At 38.6% G+C, this 24,352-nt stretch overlaps 1 protein-coding gene across 2 annotated transcripts in view; it reads right to left on the reverse strand.

The window, feature by feature from the left end:
• Nucleotides 1-538, reverse strand: part of arhgef39 (Rho guanine nucleotide exchange factor (GEF) 39) — a 60,761-nt gene extending 60,223 nt beyond the window's left edge. For both annotated transcript variants that reach the window (XM_041781312.1, XM_041781311.1), the window contains exon 1: nt 493-538. The gene's annotated coding sequence lies outside the window, so the exon portion shown is untranslated. The remainder of the gene's footprint in view (nt 1-492) is intronic.
• Between the last annotated feature and the right edge of the window lie 23,814 nt (nt 539-24,352).

Consider the following 24,352-nt stretch of genomic DNA (forward strand, 5'->3'; position numbering starts at 1 on the left):
ACATTAAATTAAATAGACTGTCAGAGTGAAATGAACATTTACTGTAATAAATATGAAATCTATGAACCAACAGATTATTATAAACATTGATTTCAACTGAAATAATGCACGCATTTTTGTGTCTGGATAAACAATCGATGCTTCTCTCAAACTGCCATGTTATAACTTTAGGTGTGTCCTAATACATTACTTTACACCAGGCTAAGATTAACGGGATAGTTTAGAGATTTATTTCTTCTTCCAGTCAAATCTGTTTAATATTCAACATTAAGACTACGGACATAAAACGTTGATACAGACGGATTTTGAAAGAAATGGCAGTTTTAAGAGCTCAAAGTCTCTCTTTTATTATTTTCGGTGTTTATCAAACTCTGAAACTGTTGTTATATTAAAAGGCAGCGTTTCTTTTAGGGTGTGAATATTTAACCTACATTAAAAAACGTACTTTACCGCTGTTAACCCGTTTAAAGAAGAAAAACTGTCGACTCTTACCTTCCGCTAACGTCTCCGCTTTTAATCAAGGCGCTCTTTTCACAGCCAGCTTCCTTCTTCCGGGTTGCGTTGCTAAGGGGCGCGTTGATTGGCTGCTGCACTCTGGTACGAAACCAAGTGGTCCCGCCCTCTCCATGATCACAGCTGACTGATAATGAAGCAGCTCCACCGGGAGCTGACAGGATGGTTTAATTGAGATATTTGGAATAAACTAGCGCGTAAACTAAACATAAAGACACATTTTTAACACTTTAATACACTCATTTATTTTGACAATATTCAGGCTGAGTTTGATCCTCTGATAGTGAGCTAAAAACAGTCCACAGCAAAAAAACAAAACAAAACAAAACAAAACAAAACAAACAAACAAAAAAAAAACAATTATATATCACTAAGCTTCACTCAGTCTAATGACAAGTACAAAAATCAAAATGAATTATGATCCCCATTCACAAACGTGATGCTTTCATTCCTTAATAAACAATAACTCTAACCATAATCCCTTTATTTGTGCTCTGGAATGTAAATTGTTTTCAGGAATGAAACTGGCTCCCGTAGAAAGATATCATTAGCATGACTCTTGTGCAGGGTGAGGATGGATATCACTGAAATAAATGATTTATTTTTCATTTAAGGTCAAATATATTTATTTGACCTTTTACCTTCTATAATCATCTCTTGTTTATTCACAAATCATTGAAACACATCCCTGTAAATGTTGAAGTTGTGGTTTCCTCTGAATCATCAACAAGTGTTTTTCCTCTTCTCTCTGCAGATCTGAGAGCGTCTGCAGCAGAGCGCTCGTCTCAGCAGTTTGCAGCTCATTATGAGATAAAAGTGAAGCCCTCAGTAATCAGGCCGTGACACAGGAGGCTGCAGCAGCAGATCCTGCAGGAAACATCACTTTAAAGTACTAAAATAAAAAAATAAGATGCATTTTCCTGGAGCTTATTGAGCTGCAGATGCCTGCAGTGAGAACGCTGACATCGAGAGCTGCAGACAAGACCAGAGGGAGGAAGGCGACTCAAAATACGCCTCTGGTTCACATGTGGAGATTGTAAAAGGCACGGTCCAATTATCTGACCTGCATGGATAACAAAAGCTATTAGAGAGACTGTTCCACATCTGGGCAACAGCCCATAGATGGTGTTTGGGAAGGGCAGAACCTTTCAAAATAAAACTAAGAGGGTAAATGGATGGACATTCACAACCATTACAGACCTGTCAGAGTAACAAATCCTGTGATGTGGTAGGAATGCACCACCACCACCAAGGAGTTAACTATAAAAGGTGATCTCCACAGTCAGCTGCTGTCAAGTACTTCCAGGACTCTTCACTATCAGTGGAGCCAGTTGGTAAAACAAACTCCAGATACTGTTATTTTGGTTGTCACTAAGTTTAACATAAATGGGTTTTTTTTTGTCTCAGTTTAGTCATTTAAAAAAGCATGACATCAATTCTTCTTTTCAAAATGTTTATTTACAGAATTAAAGCAGCACCACCTAGCGTTGAAACTAAAAAGTTCCTTTTGCAAAGTGTACATGATTAATTCCATTAAGTTTTCACATTCCTGAGACAAACTCTTCACAAAATCTTAAAAACTTCTTGCAAGGTATTTTGAAAGTTTCAGAGGAAGTTTTCAGAAATTCCTACAAAATTCCCTTGAAATTTCTAAAAAAAAATCCTTGAAAAATTCCCTGTGTGTTCAATGAAAACTAAAAAAAAGGTGAAAACTCAATAAGATTAAATTCAAAGACCTGAGACAAATATCTTAATTCAAAATTCAGAGTCAGACTTCTGAGATTAAAGAAAAAAACCTGAGATTAAAGACAGAATTTTGAGATAAATATCCAAGTTAGTTAGATTCATATTAGAATTCTGAGATTAAAGTCAGAGATCAAAGTCAGAATTCTGAGATTAAAGTCAGAGATCAAAGTCAGAACTCTGAGATTAAAGTCAGAGATCAAAGTCAGAATTCTGAGATTAAAGTCAGAGATTAAAGTCAGAATTCTGAGATTAAGTCAGAACTCTTAGATTAATCATAGAATTTTAAGGTTAAAGTCAGAATTCTTAGATTATTCTCAGAGTTCTGACATTTCAGAGATGAAGTCAGAAATCAGTGATTCATGTTTGAATTTTGAGATTAAAGTTATCCTGAGATTGAGGATCAAATTCTGAGATTAATCAGAAAATTCAAGGTTAAACTGTTCTGATTTTTCCCCAGTGATTCTGAGATCAAAGTCAAATTCTGAGATAAATGTCAGAAATCAGATATTAATGTTAGAATTCTGAGATTAAAGTAAATTTAAAATTAAAGTTAAGATTTTGAGATAAATATCAGTATTCTGCAGTTAGAATAAAAAAAAATATGACTCAGAAATATGGGATTGAACTCAAAGTGGGACGTTTTATTCTGCAGGTTTCTGAGATAAAACTCTAAATCTTCAGATTAAAGTAATAAATCTGAGATCAAAGTCAAAATTTTAAGATTAAGGTTAGAAATCTGAGATCAAACTCAGAATCCTAAGATCATTCTTAGTGTTCTTGCTTTTTCCAACAGAATACTTGGATAAAAGTCAGAATCGTAAGATTCTTAACAGAACGCTGAGATCTTAAACATAAATCTGTTTCACAATGTCAAAATCCTGAGCTCAATGATACAATTCTGAGGGAAAAAGTCACAATTCTGCTTAAACTGAAAAAATTGAGGGAATTCTTCCTTTCAGAGTCATAGATTAAAGTCAGAATTCAGACTCAGAATTAAAATAAATTGTGTTTAATTTTTTCCTACTCATTTATTCATGAATTTTGGTGTTCCTACTCCCCTTCTTTAGATCAGCATGTACACTAATGGAGGGTAAACAGCGAATCATTCCCTGAGGGATCAGACTTATTCTGGAGTCATATCAAAGTTTCTAAATCTGATATCATGACAACCATTATTTAATTCTTTAAAGAGAGCAATCTGTAAAGTTCTTGATGTAGAAACCACTGAGATGTGATTTTTGGTCCATGCATACCGTGCTCTGCAGGTAAAGTCTGTTTGAAGACGATGAGTTAAAACTTTACAAACTGCTCAGCAGATGAATGCATGTTTAATGAGAGCACGATTAAAATGCATGATACCAGCCGGCCTTCTCTTTATTGTTTTCTATTTATTTTGGTTCAGGAACATTTGCTATTAGAATAATTGGCCCCAAAACAGACAAACGCTGCAAATTAGGCCTCTTCTGCCCGCAGGCAATGGAGGCATGAGGAGTGCAGGAGACCACAGACAAAGGGGCCTTTCTTTTCTTTTTTTTTTTTTTTTTTACCTGAGGATAGGAAGAAAAAAAATAAAAGCGTCAATAATCGACACAAGTGGAGGAAGTCTCCCAAGGTTGTGGCGCCGCCGGTGTTTTATTCATGGCAGCCATCGCCAGAGGACTCATAATTGACCTCTGCTCTTTGAGGAAAAACTTGAACAGATGAAAGAATGTGATGTTTAGTAATTCAACTTTTCAGTCCCATTCTCCCCAATCCAATAGTATTGAACTGAGTCATGAATAATTCAGGGAGGCTACCTTAGCTGGAAGACGTTTATGAAACAAAGTTAGAGATATCAAATAAAGAAACACAAAACAGCAGCTCTGTAGGACACTGAATAAAGAGGAGAGCTGTCTTTAAAGGGTAGTAGTTTTATCTGAACTCTCTCGGCGTGTTTATCGATGCAGAATCCCGTCATTATCCTCGCCGGCTGAAGGAGGCCAAAGGTTTCATCGTGTTTGAATGCTTCAGCGCTCGCCTCTTCACTTAACTCTGTAATTAAACATGTTTTTATCAAACGCTCATCATGGCGTCAAGAGCTCACACTCCAGCCCGCCTTCACAAGGACATAATTGTATTGGTGCGACTTAAAAACAGGCAGCATGAGCGTGATGGTTTTCTGCTTTTGTTTGACTAAAGTCTGTGTTTTTAAACCCTCTAAATCAGGATAATTATTCTCATTATTTTAAGTATACTTCTGCATGTTTCTGCACACATTTAATGATTTATGAATACTTCTTTACTCCTCTTTGTTTTATTGTAAGGGGGTGGTTTAAGCATTATTCTGACTACTTTTCACCTTTATGTCCCATATTTTGCACAAATGCCTCTTCACATTTCGAAAGCAGGTTTTAGCTTGCATCTGTTTTACCTTTATTGTTTAAAAAGTGTATTTATTTTGATCCACATGAGCCCAGATTGTGTTTGCTCTGAGGTTGTCAATGTTACGTAGATTTGAATGAGCTAAAATCATGATAAAACAGTGATTAAAAAATCTAATCTAATCTCACGTGGGGGGTTCCAGGGCCGCTGCGGCAAGCCATCAGGTCCCTGCATAACCAAAGTGGGAGTTGTGTTTGCATCCTCAGCACCAAGTCGGACGCAGTTCTGGTGTGTGTTGGCCTCCACCAGGGCTGCCTCTGGTCTCGGATCCTGTTTGTGATTTTCATGGACAGGATCTCAAGGTGTTGTCAGAGGGAGGAGGGTTCCCAGTTCGGGGATCACAGAATTTCATCTCTGCTGTTTGCAGACGATGTGGTGCTGTTGGCTTTCTCGGCTAGGGCTCTCCATCAAGCACTGGAATAGTTTGTGGCTAAGAATAAGTACCTCCAAGTCTGAGGCCAAAACCCATTTAAGCCCAGATCTAGAGATCCCAGGTAGATTCTTGAAGTCCACCTGGGTGTATATAGTTGGAGCCACCATGGAACCTATGGACAAACCCACTTGGGACCCATATTTGCAGCCCCCATATGGGGCCCACACCACATGGCAAGCTGGCTGGGTGTAGACCACATAAGGCTTCCCCTTTCTTCCTCCGTATGGCCGGTCCTGATGCATTCCTATCAACTCAGCCAATCAAAAGAAACGCCGCATACTGAAGCAAGGAACAGGAAGTGATGTCATGAGTATCTCTTGTACGAACCTACAACTGTCAAGCGGAGCAAAGTGGTCTATCACTGTGAATGGAAGGAATTCAGTGCAGCCATATCCATAGCCAGATCATGATGCAGACGTTCTCACATTAGGATTAAAATATCGTTTACTAGAAGTCTGATTGATGAAAAGAACATACTGATCATCTCTGGACCGTCTCATGTCTCTATCCAGACACAAAAAGATCCGAGGGATCATATCAGATGTCTGTAATCTTGTAAATTTGTCTAAATGGTCCTGACTCTGTAATTGTTGATCTGGATGTATACTGGGATTGTGGAGATAAATCAGTGTAAACAGAGCTGGGACTCTACTGATTAAATGCATCTGAATATTATTATCTCGTGATTTTAACAGCAGAATAAACATCACTTGAAGCATTTTTAAGGTCCACTGATAGACACCTGTCAGCCAATACTAATCATTTCTAAGGCTGTGGTATTCGTTTTTAGAAATAAAGCTGAGATTTCATCCTTTGGGTTGATAATATTTCATTCAGCTTAGACAGAGGCAGATTAGTCTTCTTCATGAGTTTATCCAAGCTGAAATAATCGCCCATTGCAGAATAATTACAGAGATAATCAGCCAACATTGTCATCACTTATCACTCTGTTATTGTCTCATTCAGAAACCCACGCTGGCTCATGTTGGTTCACTAATGACTTTTAGTCCGTTTGGTCATAATTACACATTTCTGAGACACAGCCAGGATAAAGACATGTTGAAGTGATGAGCCGAGAGTTACTGCTTAAAATTAAGGAATTTATTCACTTTTTAATCAGAAATATGCTCATTAAAAAGGTAATCATTTCATCTGATCAGCTCCTTTTTTTGTGGTCCAATTCACTACTCAATGCATGGTGGGATACCTAGGGATTACAGGCTATTATATATCGGATAAAGTCTGCTGAAGTCTTTTACAGCTGTTCCATGGCTGCCGCCATGCCATGAACGCTGTCTCAAACGTCATTCAGAGGTGAATTGGACCAATAACTCTTCCTTTGAAGACCATGCAACAGAAGTCACTGCACCAATGTTTGTTGTGTACTGCCCATCAGGGGGTCACCTGGACAGCTTTGCTGTGGAACTAGACATGTCACTCTCAGACATCTCTGATGATGGCACACCACTGACTGTCATGGGCGACAGGAACATCCCCATGGATAGAGTTGGAAATACACTGGATTTGATACTGGCTCAGAATTGACACCACTTCACCTCTCTGACTACTACTTTATCCATATTGGTAGGCGATTTAGAACTTCAACAAGCTACTACTTAGTTAATAAACCGCAGAAACATTTGGTCACTTGACCCCACATAGCTGTCTGACGAGGTCTTGCCACCTGCTATAGCTTCATGTAACGAGTCCTTCACACTCTTTGTTAACAAAGCTACAGTCACTCTGCTCCTCACTAGCCACCTCTCTAGACAAACCCTGCCAAAGCCTACTTGAAATACCCCACCTTGTCCCTGGCTCACCGAGGTCATCAGAGAGCAACAGGCAGAGCTCAGGGCAGCCAGGAAAAATTTGCCAAATCCTCTCTGCAAATGCCAAACAGCTTATTTTGCTGACTCTTTTTTTAAGTTTCTGGTACCTTCAGGTGCAGACATTCTGGAGCCAATTTAGGCACCTGATTGCCAGAACCTGTGAGCATGGTTCAGTAGGTGTCTGCTCCAAGAATCGACATGCCACGTTTGACTGATCTGGGTAGGGCCCATGGTAGGGCTGGATGATTATGGCAAAAATAATAATCACGATTATTTTGATTGATATTGAAATCACGATTAATAAACACGATTATTCACTGATTTCAAAATTTGAGCATTTATTGAACCACAACTTAAAAGAACAATCAAAAATAAATTAGTAACAAGTAAAATAACAACAATATATTAAATAATAGCAATATAAAAATAAATATCCAATCTACATGCACTCCTGTAAAACTTGCAAAATTTGCAACATGCAAAAAACACTAATAACACAGCCAAAAATACCAACCCAAAAATACTCTTTGAAGCCCACATTAATGCTTTTTCTTCGATTATAATGTTTTTATGATTATGAGAAGCCAAATTTGAAATAATGATTAAATTCAATTAATTGTCCAGCCCTAGCCCATAGGGCAAATTCAAGCTAGTGTTCCACAAATCCAAGTGGCGGCTTTATTTGGAGTGAGTTTGCAGTTTCCTCACCCTGTCAGCACTTAGAGACTGTAGGCTGTCTTCTACAGACCGGAATGAGGAGGAGGTGCCAGGCTGTTGAGGCTATATTGGTTCCTCCACATGGTACTGAGGCTCCTATTTGTTAAAGGAGCAAATTGTTAAATTGCCAATATGTCTTCTTTCCTCAAACTCCAATCATCCAATCCACCAAACAACATCAAGTTAGTTAGGAGTTAATGGCAGAATTAGCTGATTGGCACTAGAAAAATTAAGATTCGGCAAATTTTTCATGGGCACCACCCACATTCTCAGCTCTGCTGCTCATCCATAAAATGCAAGGTCTTTACAAATGTAGCACCATTTAAAAGGAAAATAAACAGGTTTTCCATCAGTTTAAGATTTATTGTCAAGAAGCAACAAAGAAAAAAATCTACCAGACACAAACTTTTTGTGCAAAGTTTGTTTGGCAAAAATGGCGGGAAAAAAGGCCCAGCAATCCAACCTCTGGCTTTGATGACGAAGTCATCCTTTAATTTCTATAAGACAATCCATCCCTGTTAGATGTCATCCTTTATTGTTGATTCCATCCTTACTTTGAAAATTATGTTATCCTTTAAAGTTTTAAAACATTCCATCTTTGCCTTTTGCATGCAGGCTAGTCTTGCCCTCAGTTGTCATTTCAATCTAACCAGTACTCCACAAGATTTATTAGCAGTAGTACTAGTATATCAGCAATCCCTCTTTTCCAGAGTTGCCAGCTATGGCCTGCTTTTAGTCAGTAATAAAGGAAAATAGCCCCCAGCATCCCAAGCGTCACCAACATTCTGTCCTTTGATGATGATGTCCTCCTTTCATGTCTACAAAACTGTAGCTAAACCCCGGCCAGACACTAGCTGGGTTTCCATTACACTTCGAAATGCGCAAAATTTAAATAGCGCAATAAAAAACTGGGAATGGAAACACCTGAATTTCGAAAAAAACCTAAAATATTGCTAAAAAGTTTTTACACTTTCATGAGGAGGTTTTTCAGGCGTTTCAATATAGAAATATGTCGCAAAAGTGCAATGGAAACATTTTTTCTGCATCTACAAGTCACGGGATGTGACGTACGGTGTCACATGACCAGTCACTCCGAGACGACATGGCGGGGTACATGTGGACAGGAGAAGAGACGAGACTTTTCTTAACATCATACTTCTACCCTTAAACTTGGCTTTTGCAATACATATGGACTTTACCTCTGAACTATCATCTGTTGCCTTCGTCTTTTGTTTAAAATTATCAAGGCAACCGCCGTAGATGTAACCAAAACCATACCAACACGTAACAGGTTTTGAGCGATTTTACGAGAATTGCAAGGCCTATGCCCAAAACTCCCTTCAATGGAAACGCATTCAAAGCGCAATTGAACTTAATCGAAATTTAAGAAATATCGCTTTTATTTTGTGAAAAACTGTAACAGAAACCCAGCTAATGATGAGGCGTACTGATGTTTTCTGAAGCCTTTTTAATTATGTTCAGCCTTAGCGTGGTATTTGAATGTAACTCCTTTCCATATGACTCTTCAGAAACACCGTAAGAGCTAAAAGACAGATAAAAAATACAGCTCTTTTAATGAAAGAAAAAAATATACAAAAATAAACAAAAAACCTTCAGCTGCATTATTACTCACATCATATAACAACAAAATGCTAACAAGTGCAACCCTTAGCATGCACATTACGGCTAATCATGAGAAACTAGCTTGACAGAAACTTTTCGAGAGGAGTTCAATTCAAAAGTACCTCTAACATAACAGTCATTCTGCAAAAACATTTATACAAACACATATAAAACATTGTAAAGCAAAATACCTTTTTCTCACTCCAGCCAGGTGATAAATGAATGAGAAAACACCTTCCGTGCTTCATTTCTCTGCATCCGTCAATTGGTCGTCTGTAAGGTACGCACTACATACTGAACAGGAAGTATTTCAAAATAAAAGCATGAAATTGTAAAGTCCGCAACAATATAAACAAAACTTACAGGAAGTGATCTTTAACAATAATAGACCCTCATAGGAGTCATTTACAAAAACAAACTTGCTTTGAAAATGATGTGTTCATTAAATGTTAATAAAACATTCCATCTTTGCTTTGAAGATGATGTCATCCTTTAAAGTTTCTAAAACATTCCATCCTTTCCTTTTGCTTGCAGGCCAGTTTGGACCCCAAGTTGTCTTTTCAATCTAACCAGTACCACACAAGGTGTGTTAGCTAGTAGTATATATTGGTGTTTCCATTAAAAGTGTGTTTATTACAAAATGAGGGAGAAAAGCAGTTAAAGGGGCTCAGCTAGTCTTCTAGGAGGCAAGGGAAAACCTTTCTCCAAGCCAGTTCCACCCTATTTTCTAAAAGTTGCCAACTATGGCCTACTTTTTGGCAAAAATGATGGGAAAAGCCTCCAACATCCCAAGCGTCATGAACATTAATTCATCAGCCTTTGACGATGCCATCTTTTATTGTCTTTAAAACATTCCATTTAAAATGTTTGCAGCGTGTCACCATCCATCTGTTTCCACCTTGAAGCCTCGTCCTCACCCTCTCAGCTCTCCAATGACTCCTCTCACCCTCAGAGAATCCTCCCCCATCCTCCCCCCCTCGGGCAGGCTGCCTTTAAACTCAGCAGAAAAACTATTTACCTCCAAATTAAAGCAGCAGCAGCAGCAGCTCAGATTCAACGCAGAAGTCTGAAACTCCTTGAAAAAACACGGTAGTTACTCGGAGAGAGAGCTGGGGGAATCATCTTCAACCAGAGAGAAGGTGAGGCAGCGAGTTCTCCAACTCTCTCTCTTAAATATGAGAGGGGAGAGGACGAGGGAGCTCTGTGAAAACTTCCACTCTGAAAGTGAATCAAAAGACAAGTTTGAAAAAAACGATCCTAGAGAGAAGAGGAGGAGCCAAGGGACGGCTTACAGCTTCATTACATCATGGAGGAAGGAGTGAGTGTATTTCTTTTCATGTGTGGTACTAGTGTAGTTTAAGTGTGTGTTTTTATCCATAGTGTGTATTAGTTTTATATTTGTGTGCATTTTTCTGTGAGTGTGGTGTTTGTGAAGTTTCAGGAAGCAGAGATATTGAGCGTGTTTGTAGGCGTTCAGAGATGTCCGCTCTCCGCCGAGGATTCCTTTATTGTCGTTGTTTTTGGACTGCATCTCCTCGCTGTCCTCTGATTGGTTGCTTTCTCACCTTTAAAGAAGTTTCCAGAGGCAGGATGCAGACTGGCAGGTGTGCGTTCCCTCAGGTGAGTTTGTGTTCCCAGAGGAGTGAGCGTGTCCGTGGGGAGCGCATAGCGGCGTCAGCAGGTAGAGCGGTCTCAGAGGGAATGTCAGCATATCTGCAGCTTTAAACAGGATGCCGTCTTTGATGGCGTCTCTCCCTCTGCTGCAGGGCCGTGTTAGCCGCTGAGGATGCAGTGTGGTTAGGGTGAGCTGATGCTGTAAGTGTTTGATGAAATCAGTGATGTCTGTTTCCTTTTGTTAAAGTTGGAATCTTTAATGTCTCCTTTCCTGCTCTGGCTTTCGTATGATTCTGATTTCACCAGAGGCAGGAAAAGTCATTGTTTTGTAAATCTCAAGTCCAGAACTTTGAATTGTGAGTCCTACACAAGTCATTAGCCTTTATAACCAAATGAGGTGTTGCTAAATGAGGAACTCCAGACAGAGATAGTTTATATCTGTATAGGAAAGCCCAATCAGAAGGCTGAAGTTTTGTGCTGTTTACGGCTATGACAAGTGTTCAAATTGGGTTAAAACAACCTTTAGCTACTTTGGGGTCCTAAACATAGTGATATATTCAGGTAAAATCTGTCTGGAGTTGTCCATTTCCAACAAGTAGTCCGGTTTGGATGAGTCAAGATCATCTAAGTAAACCCTGATCTTTCTTGTTCCACAGCCAATGTCTGTCCAGCCTCACTCATTGTAATGGGAAATCCATCTCTTTTTACAGAACTGGGTCATTTGCCTCAGATCACTAACAAAAGCCAGTCTTTTAGCTTCTATACATTCCTTCGTTTGGTACTAGTTTGGCTTTTTGAATGTGGATTAATAAACAACTTAAACGGAAGAAAGGAAACTGGCTCTCAAAAAGGAGCCAGTTTCTGTCATTCATATAAAAGAACCGGCTCATAGGACAGAGTAGTTCATGAATGCCAAGTTATTACTCAATCTCATGCACATACAAACAGTCTTTCTCTTGTGTTGACTGTCCTTTGTTGGCAACTATTGGATAAGTTGGTGGAACTCTTGCCAGTTCCAATCACTTTTCCAAAAGTTGCCAACTTTGGCCTACTATTTGGAGGGAGAAAGCACAGAATATACAAAACCTCTTGAAAATCCATCCTTGCCTTTGAAGATAATGCCAGCCTTTGTTGTTCGTAAAACATCCCATTCTTGCCTTGGAAGATGATGCAAATTTTTAATGTCTATAAAACATTCCATCCTTGCCCTTCTTCAAACATTCCATCCATGCCTTTCAACTTGATGTCAGCCTTTAACATCTGTACAAAATTGAATATGGTGTCATACTTGAATGTCTTTTAGACATTTCATTCTTTCTTTTGAAGATGAGGTCATCATGTAACATCTAGTAAACTTTTCATTCTTGCCTTTGAAAATGATGTCATCCTCTCGTGTCTATAAAACATTACATTCTTGCCTCTGAAGATGAAGTAATCCTATAACATCTAAAAAACTTTCCATCCTTGCCCTTTGAAGACAATTCAAACTTGAATGTCTATTAAAGATTACATCTTTGCCTTTGAGTATGATGTCGTCACTGAATATCTAGAAATCATTCCACTCTTGCCTTTAAAGGTGATGCCATCTTTAAATGTCTTTAAGTCTTTAATTTTCTCCTTTAAATATCATTTCCTCCTTTCATTTATAGAAAAACAACTTTTAGTTACAGTTGAATGTCTAGAAATCATTCCATTCTTGCCTTTGAATATGATGTCTTCCTTTATCATTCAGCAAACATTCCTTTCTTGTCTTTGAAGATGATGTTATCCTTTATGTCTGTAGTACAGTCCATCCTTGCCATGAAGAGGATGTCATTCCTCAATGTCTCAGACATTACATTTTTAACTTTGAAGATGACACCATCCTTTAATGGCTTTGAAATATCCCATCCTTGCATTTGAAGATGTCAAACTTTAATGTCAAGAAAACATTCCATCATTGCCCCTTACATGCGGACCAGACTTGCATGCCCCCGTTGTCATTTCAATTAAACCAGTACCTCACAGGGTTTATTGTCTCAATATCATCAACATTTCTATTTAAAGCACATTGATGACAAAAAGAGGGAGAAAAGCGGTCAAAGTGGCTCAGCTAGCCTCTTAGCTCAGTATTAGACTCGTGTAGAGTCTTGTCTACCTTCATGGATAGAGGTGTAGAAAGAGGTCTGCAGGACTAAGTCATCAGTGATACTGATCACCTTGACACCAGGTAAATCAGTTAACCTGTGGTAAAAATCCTTTTTTTGTAGATATTTAGTGATCCTATTGGTCAATGTCAAGATACATGTTGTTGACATCAGATCAACAACATGTACTCTGATGGAAGATACAAGAAAAGTTTGGACATGCCAGTCTTGCTTTATCAGGGTTGTGTGGTGTCTTGGAAGAATCATTGATTATGTCACACTACAAAGCGTTTGTCATAGCAGACCTTTATTTTCAGACCTGATGCTTGATGGACTGTGATGAGGCAATCAGGACAAAATCTGACTACATTGGTGTCATCTGACCCCGTCTTTGAGCCATGATGTTGAGAAAAAGAGCTCAAACCTTTAGAAGAAGGCGGGTTTACATTTTTATAAAGTCTACATTTTTTGTGCATGAAAAGATGTGTATTTTTGTTGCTTTAAAGAGTAAAACTGAGTATTTTTGTTAGAAATAACATTTGTTTACTTTTGCTTGTTTGTAGGATAGGCTGTGTTTTTCCCCTTTTTCCCCTCCTGATGTGCATGCTTGTAAACCAGGCGTCTTATTGTTGTTCAAGGAGTGAGTTTGGAAGCTGCCTACAGACATCCTAGCTCCTAAACCTGAGATCTTTGCGATGATTCTGTACAAAAAGATTTCAGACTTCCTCTCCTACAGTCTCAGACTCCTTCGTTGTCCCCTAATGTGTCTGTTTGTTGAGTCTCGCGGTGCATTTACTGACTCAAAGAGGAGGGCGTGCAGTAAATACTGCGTCCTAATCTCAGAGTTAGCATTGAGTGAAGTAACATGCGTGCTAACCCCGCTGCCCTTGCTCTCCCCCTCCCTCTGTAATAAATGTGTGCCTCTTAAACGCCGCTCGCCTTCGCTCTGATGATGTTTTAATTGTAACGTGCAGAATGTATTTGCCGTGACCTGCAGACGCTCTGTGGCGGCTTCCATTCAGAAAGCGTGTGCGTTCAGACACGGCGGGTTGTGAAAGGTTAATTAACCTCTGGTGGCGGACCTTTACTTTGCTCTTAACTCGCTCTGTGTCCTGATAGCACCATTAACCGGCGCCCTCGCCTCTTCACCTCCTCTATCATTACCCTCGTCAAAGCCATTAAAACTTACCATTGATTTCCTTTTCACTCGCTGCTCCACTCTTTTCACTCAGCTCATTCTCAACATTAACATTTATAGGAGCATGCAGACGTCAGGAAGCTTCAGTCGGTCCAATCACTACTTTAATTACATAAACAAGATAGGAATAAAACAGCTGAAGAGGAAGGAAACAGGACGGATGACTGAGAGCACGGCTTCATGCTTTATCACGAAGATTTAAAGAGGACTGAGGATTTTTTAACCATTACTGAGATCCTTCTGGTAAAAACTCTAATGCAGGGGAGGGGAAAGCTTTTGTTGTCTGATTAGAGCCTTAAGTCTTTTCAGAGGTAAATGTCAGGAGCAGACATACTGGTGTACGTACGCCTTTATCTCCTCACTAGCTCCCATTATATAGATCGACCATAATGTAGTGTGGTGTACTCACTTGAAAACATGCATAAATTCACATCTTTTTAGGCTGAATTTAAAAAAAGGTTTATATTTTGCAACAATTTGGGATAGAAACACTACTATAGTAGTGTTCAACTAACAGAGATGTGACATATCGTTAATTTTTGGTGACAGAAGCGTCTACGTACCATTATGTACATGTTACAGTTTCAAAGGATAGGTCTTCAAGGCGCTCCACTCGCTGACTTGATCTAACAGTGTGGAAATGGTGGATGCTACGAGTGGTAAGGAAGAACCGAGCGCCAAGTTTTTGAGATTGTGGGACGTCCGGTGATGTTAAAGTCTGACGTGTAGAAGCATTTTAGTTTCCTGGCGTCAAGATAAGAGAAAAAGAGGAAAGGTGATGGACAACAAAAACAGTATGCAGACACTGCTAGACTGTGGTGCCACACTTTATGGGGAAAACGAGTACCAAATGCCAATTCACGAATCATTATCCCGAAAAGATTCACGAAGATAAAGGAGTGGAATCCGGCCAGGCCGAAAGAGTCCTAAGGAATCATTTGCAATCCCTCTTCCTCACAGCAGCACGTCAAAATAAAAGTAGCATATGTAAACATCTCACAACAGAAACAAACTGATCAGGCTTTCACTTTGTAAATCCCAGTGGCGGTTTACCAGATCTGTCATGTCAGCCTGGAATGAATTGACAGACAAGGCACACAAACACACAGGTTCAGAGATTTGACAGCAGCTCTGAACAGACTAGTTTTTCAATCTCTTGAGTTCTAAGCAGACATTCAGTAACTCTAGATCAATCGATGCTCACGCTCATATTTTCAAGAATATTGTGCTTATGCACAAAACTTCCATTGGTCATGGACAACAGTTGCGTCACTGAGAAACAATTTGCATACAACCAGACTGAAGACTTAAGACAATATCAAACACTTTTGGCATTATCGGAATGCCAAGACTGAAGAAAGACTGCTTTAAATCTGCTAAAATCCAGTCTTACAACCATTTACACCTAACAGCTGAGACAACAGGAGCGAGCTGCAACTTCAGCAAGACTCTCATGATTTTACTGCGACTTTGGAATTTTGTCTGTGACTTTGAAATCGGAGGAAAAGCCGTTAGATGTAAGGCCGCCTTACGATGTGATAAAAATAGATCTTAGATAAAACTTAGATGAATAGCTTAAATAAGCTTAGAGAGGGGGTATTATACTTATCTGATTTTAAAAACATAAATATAAAGTCACAGTGTTGGGTGTCCATACTTCATGTATGCAGATTTTCAAACTGCAAGATGAACGTATGTGGCAGAAATCTTGGAATTAGAGTGTAAACTGATGAAAACGGTTCGTTGGGAATCTCTCTGAGATCTTCCCAAGATAAGATTTCAATGGAGCGAACAGGAGCGGACTGATAAGGTCATCGCAATAGGATCTCCTGATTGGTTCATCCATGCTGCCGGCAAAGCGGAACAGACCGCCCCCACAAGGCCTTTTAGCCATTTAGTAACACAGTAATTAAACACTTACCAAACATATATGTCCTGCTCTATCCTTCGCTGCTGCTGGTTTTCTTCCCCCTCTCTCTCCAAACTATCAGGATCAGACTCTGGGTCTAACACGTACAGCCGTATATCAAATTTTGCCATATTTTCCTCAGTCGGACTGGTTCATTCAAAGTTTAAAAATATTAGCATAGCAAATTAGCCTCATTGGAGGGGGCAGGCACAAAACATTGAGTCCTGCCACCGGCCAGCTTCCGGAAAATCGGCCAGTTGGTGGGTGGGGGGGGGGGGGGGTGTTAAAGAGACAGCACCGAAAACTGAGTGTTTCAGACGGAGGTTAAAATAAGGGTTTTTCCATGTAATGCTACTACGTGGGTATCAGAGAGATGTGTAAAGCCTTGAAAAAAAGTCCTAATACCCCCACTTTAAAGCTTTGGAAAACATAGCTACATAGATAACTGCCTTGTGAGCTTAGATCTATCTATGTTGGCTACATAGCTACATTAGCTACATACCTATGTTACCTATAGCTAAGTTAGCTTTAGCAACATAAGCTTTGGAAAACAGAGGTTAAGCTACTCAGATAATGTAGATATGTAACTTACGTAGCTGCTTTGTGAGCTTAGTTCCATTAGCAATCTAGCTCTTTTAGCTTCTTTAGCTTACTTTGCTACATAGCTAAAGATAAGTTCATAAAGAAGCCATATATGTATCTTAGCATTAGCTAAAGCTAACATAACTATGCTAGCTACTTATGTAAGGTAATTAATTAAATAGGCCCATGTAGCTAAATAAGTTTTAACAACATGAGCTTTGGCAAACAAAGATACATAGATAACTGCTTTGTGAGCTTAGCTTGATCTATTTTGTTATCTACCATGAAGTTAGCTTTAGCAATGTGAGCTTAAGCAACATGCTTTAGCAAACATTGCTAAGGGTAACTTAGCTAAACAGATATGTAGTTTACTTAGCTGCTTCATGACCTTAGCTTTAGCTACATTAGCTATGTAGCTCTACTAACTACATAGCTTATGTAGCAAACAGAGCAACATTTGCTGTGTTAGAGTGTTTTCATGGTGGATTGGCTTTTTTTCCTGTAAGCAGACTGTTTACTTGGCTTTATTTAATATTTCTTAATCAGGTTTTGCATGTCAGGTTTTTGACTAAATAATAATAATAATAAAGTTTCAATTTTTTTTTGTTCTAAAATATACAGCATGTCAGATGACCATGCTGACAGAGTGGCCATCAGAAATGAACAGTCTGCAGTCAGAGTGTCTTGAACTAGACACGGTGTGTCTAGTGTGTGCAATCAAGTAGAAAACAAGAAATCAAACACGGGAAGAAAACTACAAAATATAACAGGAAACAAGAATATAGGGAGGGAATAAAATGGCAGAAAGTAGAAACTATACTGGGAAATACTAAAAATTATTAGGAAAATGGGAACACAGGAGGAACAAACAATCACAAAGAACACAAGGAACACATATCAAACCCAAGAACATCACAAGAGAAAACCGAGACCATGGCAGGATAGACGACAAAGAGATAAAGTGTCTGTCAAAAGTAAAGAAAATCAACTATTGTACATTTTTATTAGAAATATGACCATTTTGCAGCATTTTTACTTCCATATAAAATGTTTTTTATTATGTTCTTTTTAAATCAACATCACTTTACATGTCCTAAGAGGAAAAATTAGCCATTAAAAACCTGCACTGTTATTTCATAAGTCATCCATTAAAGGGTTAAATCTATGAAACTTGACAGCAGGTGAATTTTCATCTCTCTCTCTCTCTCTCTCTCTCTCTCTCTCAGAAGCTTAAGAGTACAGGTAGCTCTGTCTGTTTGATTGGTTTTCATGCTAACAGCACTGATTAGCACTTCAGCATCATTAACAGAGAGCTGCTAAGAGCTGCACAGATTCATGTTCAGGTGTTAAAGGAGGAGAGTTATCCTCAGATCACCTGGGTTAGAGACAGCATGGATGACCATGAGGACCACTGAATGGCACGCCATTACTTCCTGCTTCATGTTTTTAGAATATTTTTTAGAAAAAAGATTATATTTCATAAAAATCAATCTCTAAATGTAGGTTATGGGAGCCAGAATAATACTCAGGGACTCGGTGAGATGAAAAAGTTAACAGGCAAAATTCTAAAAGGCTGAACTGAACAAAAAATCTTTTTGAAGGAAACTTTGAAAAAAGAAAAATAACTGTAAAGGTTGTAAAGGTAGCTGGTCAGAAATCAAGGAAGTTTTGGCCCTTGGCTCCAAAATAATGACGTTATTTGGCCCTTGGGATGAACTAATTCAAGAACAGCTAAGTAGAAATCATTAATTGTCACTTTTTGAGTTCAATTACTAAGGTTTGATGCATATTTTTAAAGTAATTGATAAAACATTTGTGTCAGTATAAAGTCATCGTGGTTCAACTTCTAAGGCGTAGAGTTCAGCAGACAGCTCGCCACTTTTTTTTCTCTAATCCCAATTAAAATGGCACCAAAGACGACAACAGGGAGTGAGAATCAAAAGAAGAGCTGTCCCACAGCTGGGGGAGGAGGGGGGGAGGAGGGGTAATTATTTTGAAGGGTATTAAGTCATCAGATTTACTTTTATCTTGATTGCATTGTGGAAGTCGTGCATAATTAATGCGGCGAGCTTATTAGGAAGAGATGATTAGGCAAATTACACAGGTGTCGGATGCATTTTTCATGATGAATTTTAGCGGGACAATCCGAGATTTCCATCTGCTCCGCTCCTATCACCGTGTCACTGCAGGGAAATTAATAAGACACCATCACAGCCCGCCAAAATAAGAGCGTGGAGAAGACTGGAAGGCGCTGGAATTAGAATAAACAACAAGGATTTTAGAGACATTTTCTTACACCAGGCTAATTTTAACAGATCAGGTTAGATTTCTCTTATTAGTAAAGATGCTGTCCTTTATGTTCTGATCCCCAGCTCTAATTAACACTCATCTTTTAGGTTTAAAAAGCTCACATTTATCCTCTTTACCCATGTAGGAAATCCCTCTCTACTTTTCAGTGACAATGTTTCTAATGAAGACGTTCCTTACGTTCATTAAAAACAGACATGAAATGAATAGAACTGAAAAACTGGATTTATATTATAACGCTCATTAAATGTTTTTAACTTATGAATAAACGTTTGATCAAGGTGAATTGGATGTACATGTTTTAGGGGAGTCAAATCGATCCAACTTAATAGCTGCAATCAGTCATTACACGTGCAATGCTTCCACATGAAAACTAGCATTGGGAATGTTTTTTTTTTGCAATGCAATTTGGACAGCAAGGAGGGATTTGAATGCAGGTTTTGAAAAGTAATGTATTAATTGATTATTTAAAGTATGATTAAATCATATATTGTATTAATTATCAAGTAATTCCTTGTAAATTTGTTGCAATTCTCTTGTAACTAGGTATTACTTACCCCCTTATGCTAGCCCTACCTTAAGCCTGACCCCCCTAATCCTATCTAACCCTACTCTTATCGTAACCCCCTAACCCTACCCTAGACCACCTAAAATACCTACCCTACCCTAATCCTATCGCCCAAAAGCTCTTAAAAACTATACAGGAAGGACTTACTTTAATTTGGTGGGCCAAAATGAAGAATTACCTGGGGAATATCAAGTAACTTATAAATACAAGAAAATTATCATCTTATTTCTGAGAAATTACTTGGTAAAATACATCTAATTAACAGAGAACTGCCACAGTATGACAAGGGTTAGGGTTAGGAGGTTAGGGTAAGGGCAAAATTCCACCTACATTACATAGGAATTGTTTGATAATTACTTGATAATTAACACATTATTACTAAGTGAATACTTCTTTAGTTTTTTTCTGATTTATTACTTGGTAAAATGCCAACTTTTTACTTGGTGATTATGGCCAACTAAAATAAAGTGCTGCCCAATATCTTTTTCTGTCAAAACAGGAGTCAATATTTTGGTGTCTGAAGGCATTGTGATATTGTTTGGTGTCAAAACACGTATCGATATTGCCATCGTTTGGTGTCAAAGTGTTATTATTGACACTGATTGGGGAAAAATCAGGTATTAGTATCCTGTGCTGTTAACAGTGGGTATTAATTGATTTTTTTAACTATTATCCAACTAAACATTAAAATTCTGGTCTCATGATAGCTCTAAGTCAGTGCTTCCTAAAGTGTAAGCCATGGCCCCCTGCTGGGCCCCAGAGACACTGCAGGTGGGCTGTGAGAGGTTGTTTACATTGAATAAATAACAATCTTCAAATTTAAATCAGATTTTATAATCATAATAAAACCCTTAATTAAATGTTTTTTTTAAGTCCCGACACTCACCAAGCACAGCCAGAAGTTTTAACAAACGTATCACCTAGTGCATAGAAGCAGTGTCATGGTTTAACTGGTGTTGGATTTTCTGGTGTCACACCAACATTCTACAAAGGCGATTACCTCTAAATCTTAAGAATTTGTGAGACACTGATGTTTCTAGGAGAAAGTCTGTAGAGTCACAAAGCATGTTCGAAAAGATGAATAACTATATGTGTGACTTTGCAGGTACCTGATTAAAACATAATAAACGGTGATGGCTGATTAATTGTTCGCTGTGCCTCACAAACATTTTAACATTAATGTCTTTTAAAATAAAGCTGTCACATTGAACTTCTCTGTTTATGAAATAATACAGATATGGAGGTAAACATTTTAAGTCTCATGTTTTGGTTGTTTGAAGTTGTTTGAAGTTGGAAAAACAGCTAAACAATGCCAAAGTAGTTAATTAATCCATGTCCTTTAAATACAATGAAGTAGAAAAAGTCTGTTTCAATAACATAAGGTGTTAGTTACGCTGTTTGTGTTAAAATACACAATGGAATAAAAAAGTTATGAAATGTATATTAATATTTCTGCTCTTTAAAGTCTTTCAATCTTTACATTTTTAAAGCTTTTGAGCAGGTTGTTGATATTTCCAAAGACTGAAAGAAACATCAAGATAAATCATTTCATAAATAGTTGTAACAATCTCTGTTTCCTATTTTTCTAAATGTTGTTTCTTATTGTGTTTTATGTTGTAAATATTTATGCTCAACAAAACTGTGAAATTAAATTGACAGATCTGTAAATCAAATGGTGATCTATCGATCGTAGCACCAGGAGGAAAGTAATCAAATCCTCTCAAACTTTGCTTCCTGTCTTCCTCCTCTGGTTGATCAAACTGGGTGATATGCTGCATTATTGAAGGAAACGTCTCTCTCTCTTTCTCTCTCTCTGTCAGTATGGCGTTCATGTCTCTGCTTGGTGTGGTCTTCTTCTTCTCCTTTATGGCGCTCCCTGAGGACGACTTCAAGGCCCCTCAGATGGTCGGGCTCTGAGGCGGTTTGGTTCTCACCTCTCACACCTGAGAAACACCTTCATGAATTCATCCTCCTCCTCCATCAGCCATGCTGTTTGTTCCTGCTGCTTTTCATCTGCTGCTTTACCCTCCATCATTATTTACCTGAAACATCAACAACACAGAGTTGATTTTAGTTTGAAAAGGAAAAGTGATTTTAAATTCTAAATATATGGAGTTGAATGCCTACATTACATCAAATATTGCATACAGTTTTCAAAAAAAGAGAAATCCTCAGACCCATCCCAGTGCAGACCACTTCAGTGAGATGCAGGAGCTGTCAGAACGGAAATACACGCTAAAACTTTCAAAATAAAATCAAATTAAACTTCTGTTCGGAGTTAAGATAAAGTTTAGTCTATTAAAAGTTAAAAATCAACAACCTGTCCTGCAAAACCTGAATATAAAAGGTTTATTAAAGCAGAGTAAACAGTCTGCCTACAGGAAAATGGCTTATTATCCATGAAAAAACTAGCTAACGTAGCTAAGTTTAAAGGTAATAAATCAACCTTAGCTACATGAGTAAAGTAGCTATGTAGCTAAATCTAAAGCTAATGAAGCAAATGCAACCTGTGTGAATAATGTAGATAACAGCTACATAATAACGCTTAAGCTAAAGCAAACAAAGCTGCTTTAGCTACATTAGATTATGCTAAGTCTGCTAACACTAGACTGTTTGAGAAGTAGTTAGGCGAACGCTGGCTTGCTTTAGCTTCGTTAGCTATACTTAAAGCTATTGTTGCTGCATTGGCTTAGGTATCACTGATAGTGACGTTAGCTTAGTAGCTAGCATAGCTACGAATGTTACCTTTACCTAAAGCTGATGAAGCTAAAGTGTGCTACCGTTCTCGTAACTTCTTCTAAAACCGGTCCATAAACCACATAATTTCATCCTGGATTAGACCTTGGATCTTTTTTCTGTTGAATTTATGAAATGTTGAGTCTGTCATATTTAAAGGAAGATTAAATAACTTAACATTCGTTATTGCTATATGTGTGACCTGGTGCATATGTCATGAAAAAAGAATGTTACATCACCAGTGTTACGTTCTTTGATTTTCCTTTTGTGATCAGAACACAAAAAAGGTTTTAATTTTTAAAATTACTTTTGGAAATCAAAAAACAAGAAACATAAAAAGGTTTTGTTTTACTTTCTTTTTTCACTGCCACACGGCACAAGTCATTTTTCAGTCTCACTGCTGATGCGTACTTCTGTCTTCTACATGACCATTTACCAACATCTGACACTTGTGGTGAGTCTACATTGGATGGTTATGGCATCATGTTGAATAATAAAATCAACCATAGAGAAAATGAACATTTTTTCCTTAAGGAACCACTCTGTTGTCTTTTATATAGGAATAATTTAATGACAACTTGTCGTTGATTTGACTCAGCCGTCTCCATGTTTGATTGGAGCCTTCAGGGTGGAGGTGGCAGAGTTGAACACTGGCACGCCGTGTCACCTTTAGAGCGTCTCTGTGTCCGTTTAATGGATAATTATTTTATCAAAGCAGCGAGGAGAGCGAGCTGAAGTCGGTGTCACCTTGGAGAAATTAATGATTGAATTATGAATCCAAAACCCCCGAGGGAGCAGAGGAAAGTTTGGAGTTAACACTTTGGAGGAAATGAAAGCTGCAGCTGCAGAGAGAAAGTTTCAGGTAAGAAAGAGGAGTCGGTGAATTATTGATAGCTGATCTATCGTCAATAATAAATACCTGATAAATAAAATATGGCAGCGTGTCTTGATTAAGGGCTGTGTATTCCCCTCCCTGGACACACACTGGCCTTTGATTGGTGGATGCTCTTCCTCTCGCTGTTTCACATTAAAGGCCTGTTTCTTGGCTGGAGGTGTGTTTTACAGAGAGCAGCACAGGAACGCCTCGCCTGTGGCGTGTGCTTGGGGCGCCGTCCGAGCCCGGACCACCCTGTGAGCTCATTCATGTTTGAGCATGCTCAGAGACTGGGAGGAAACCGTCCCACTGCAGATGACAGCAGAGGAGCGTGCGACGCGGTAATTAATACCTGGTGGATGTTTCTGCTGTTTTCTTCTCTCTGACCATCGATTAAATCAGGAAACAGTCGCCTCATTGTGGGACTCAAACGCTGCTGTCATGTGACTCTCTGCACGGCGAGTGTCTGACTGCTAATGTCACCACTGAGTGTTTGGGACACAGAGACCGAACCGTGCTGGAGAAACACATGATCAGTATGAATAAATGCACCAGAAAGTCAAGATATAGGCCAATGCTGAAAAAAGACAAACATCTGACCAATGTGACAGAGAGGAATAATCCCTAAAAAACTGTAGACAGACTACTGAACACTCAAACATTAGAAATGTTGGCATACCGAAATGTTAACAATGTTTCAGTCCAACTGAGACAGATTGGAGACATTTGCTGCAGTTTTTGGTAGATAAAATTGATAAAATCATCCAATAATGACCATTTCATCCACCCATTTACCCAGTATCCGTCCATCATCTATCCATCCATTCATTCATCCATCATCCATACATCAATCTGTCCATTTTATCCATCTATGGAACCATCCATTAATCCTTCCATAAATCCATCTATTCATCCTTCCATCCATCCTTTCATCCACCTCATCCATCCTTCCATGTATCCATCATCCATTGATTAATCTGTCATCCATCCACATCCATCCATCCATGCTACCATACATTAATCTTTTCATCATCTGTCTCTTCATCCATCCATAATTCAGCAATCATCCATCCATCATACCTGATCCATCCATCCATCTATCCATCCATACATCCATACATGTTGTATATTCTTCTTAGACCCATCCATTTATCAT

The sequence above is a fragment of the Cheilinus undulatus genome, linkage group 23 (genome assembly GCF_018320785.1).
Source record: "Cheilinus undulatus linkage group 23, ASM1832078v1, whole genome shotgun sequence".
NCBI lineage: Eukaryota > Metazoa > Chordata > Actinopteri > Labriformes > Labridae > Cheilinus > Cheilinus undulatus.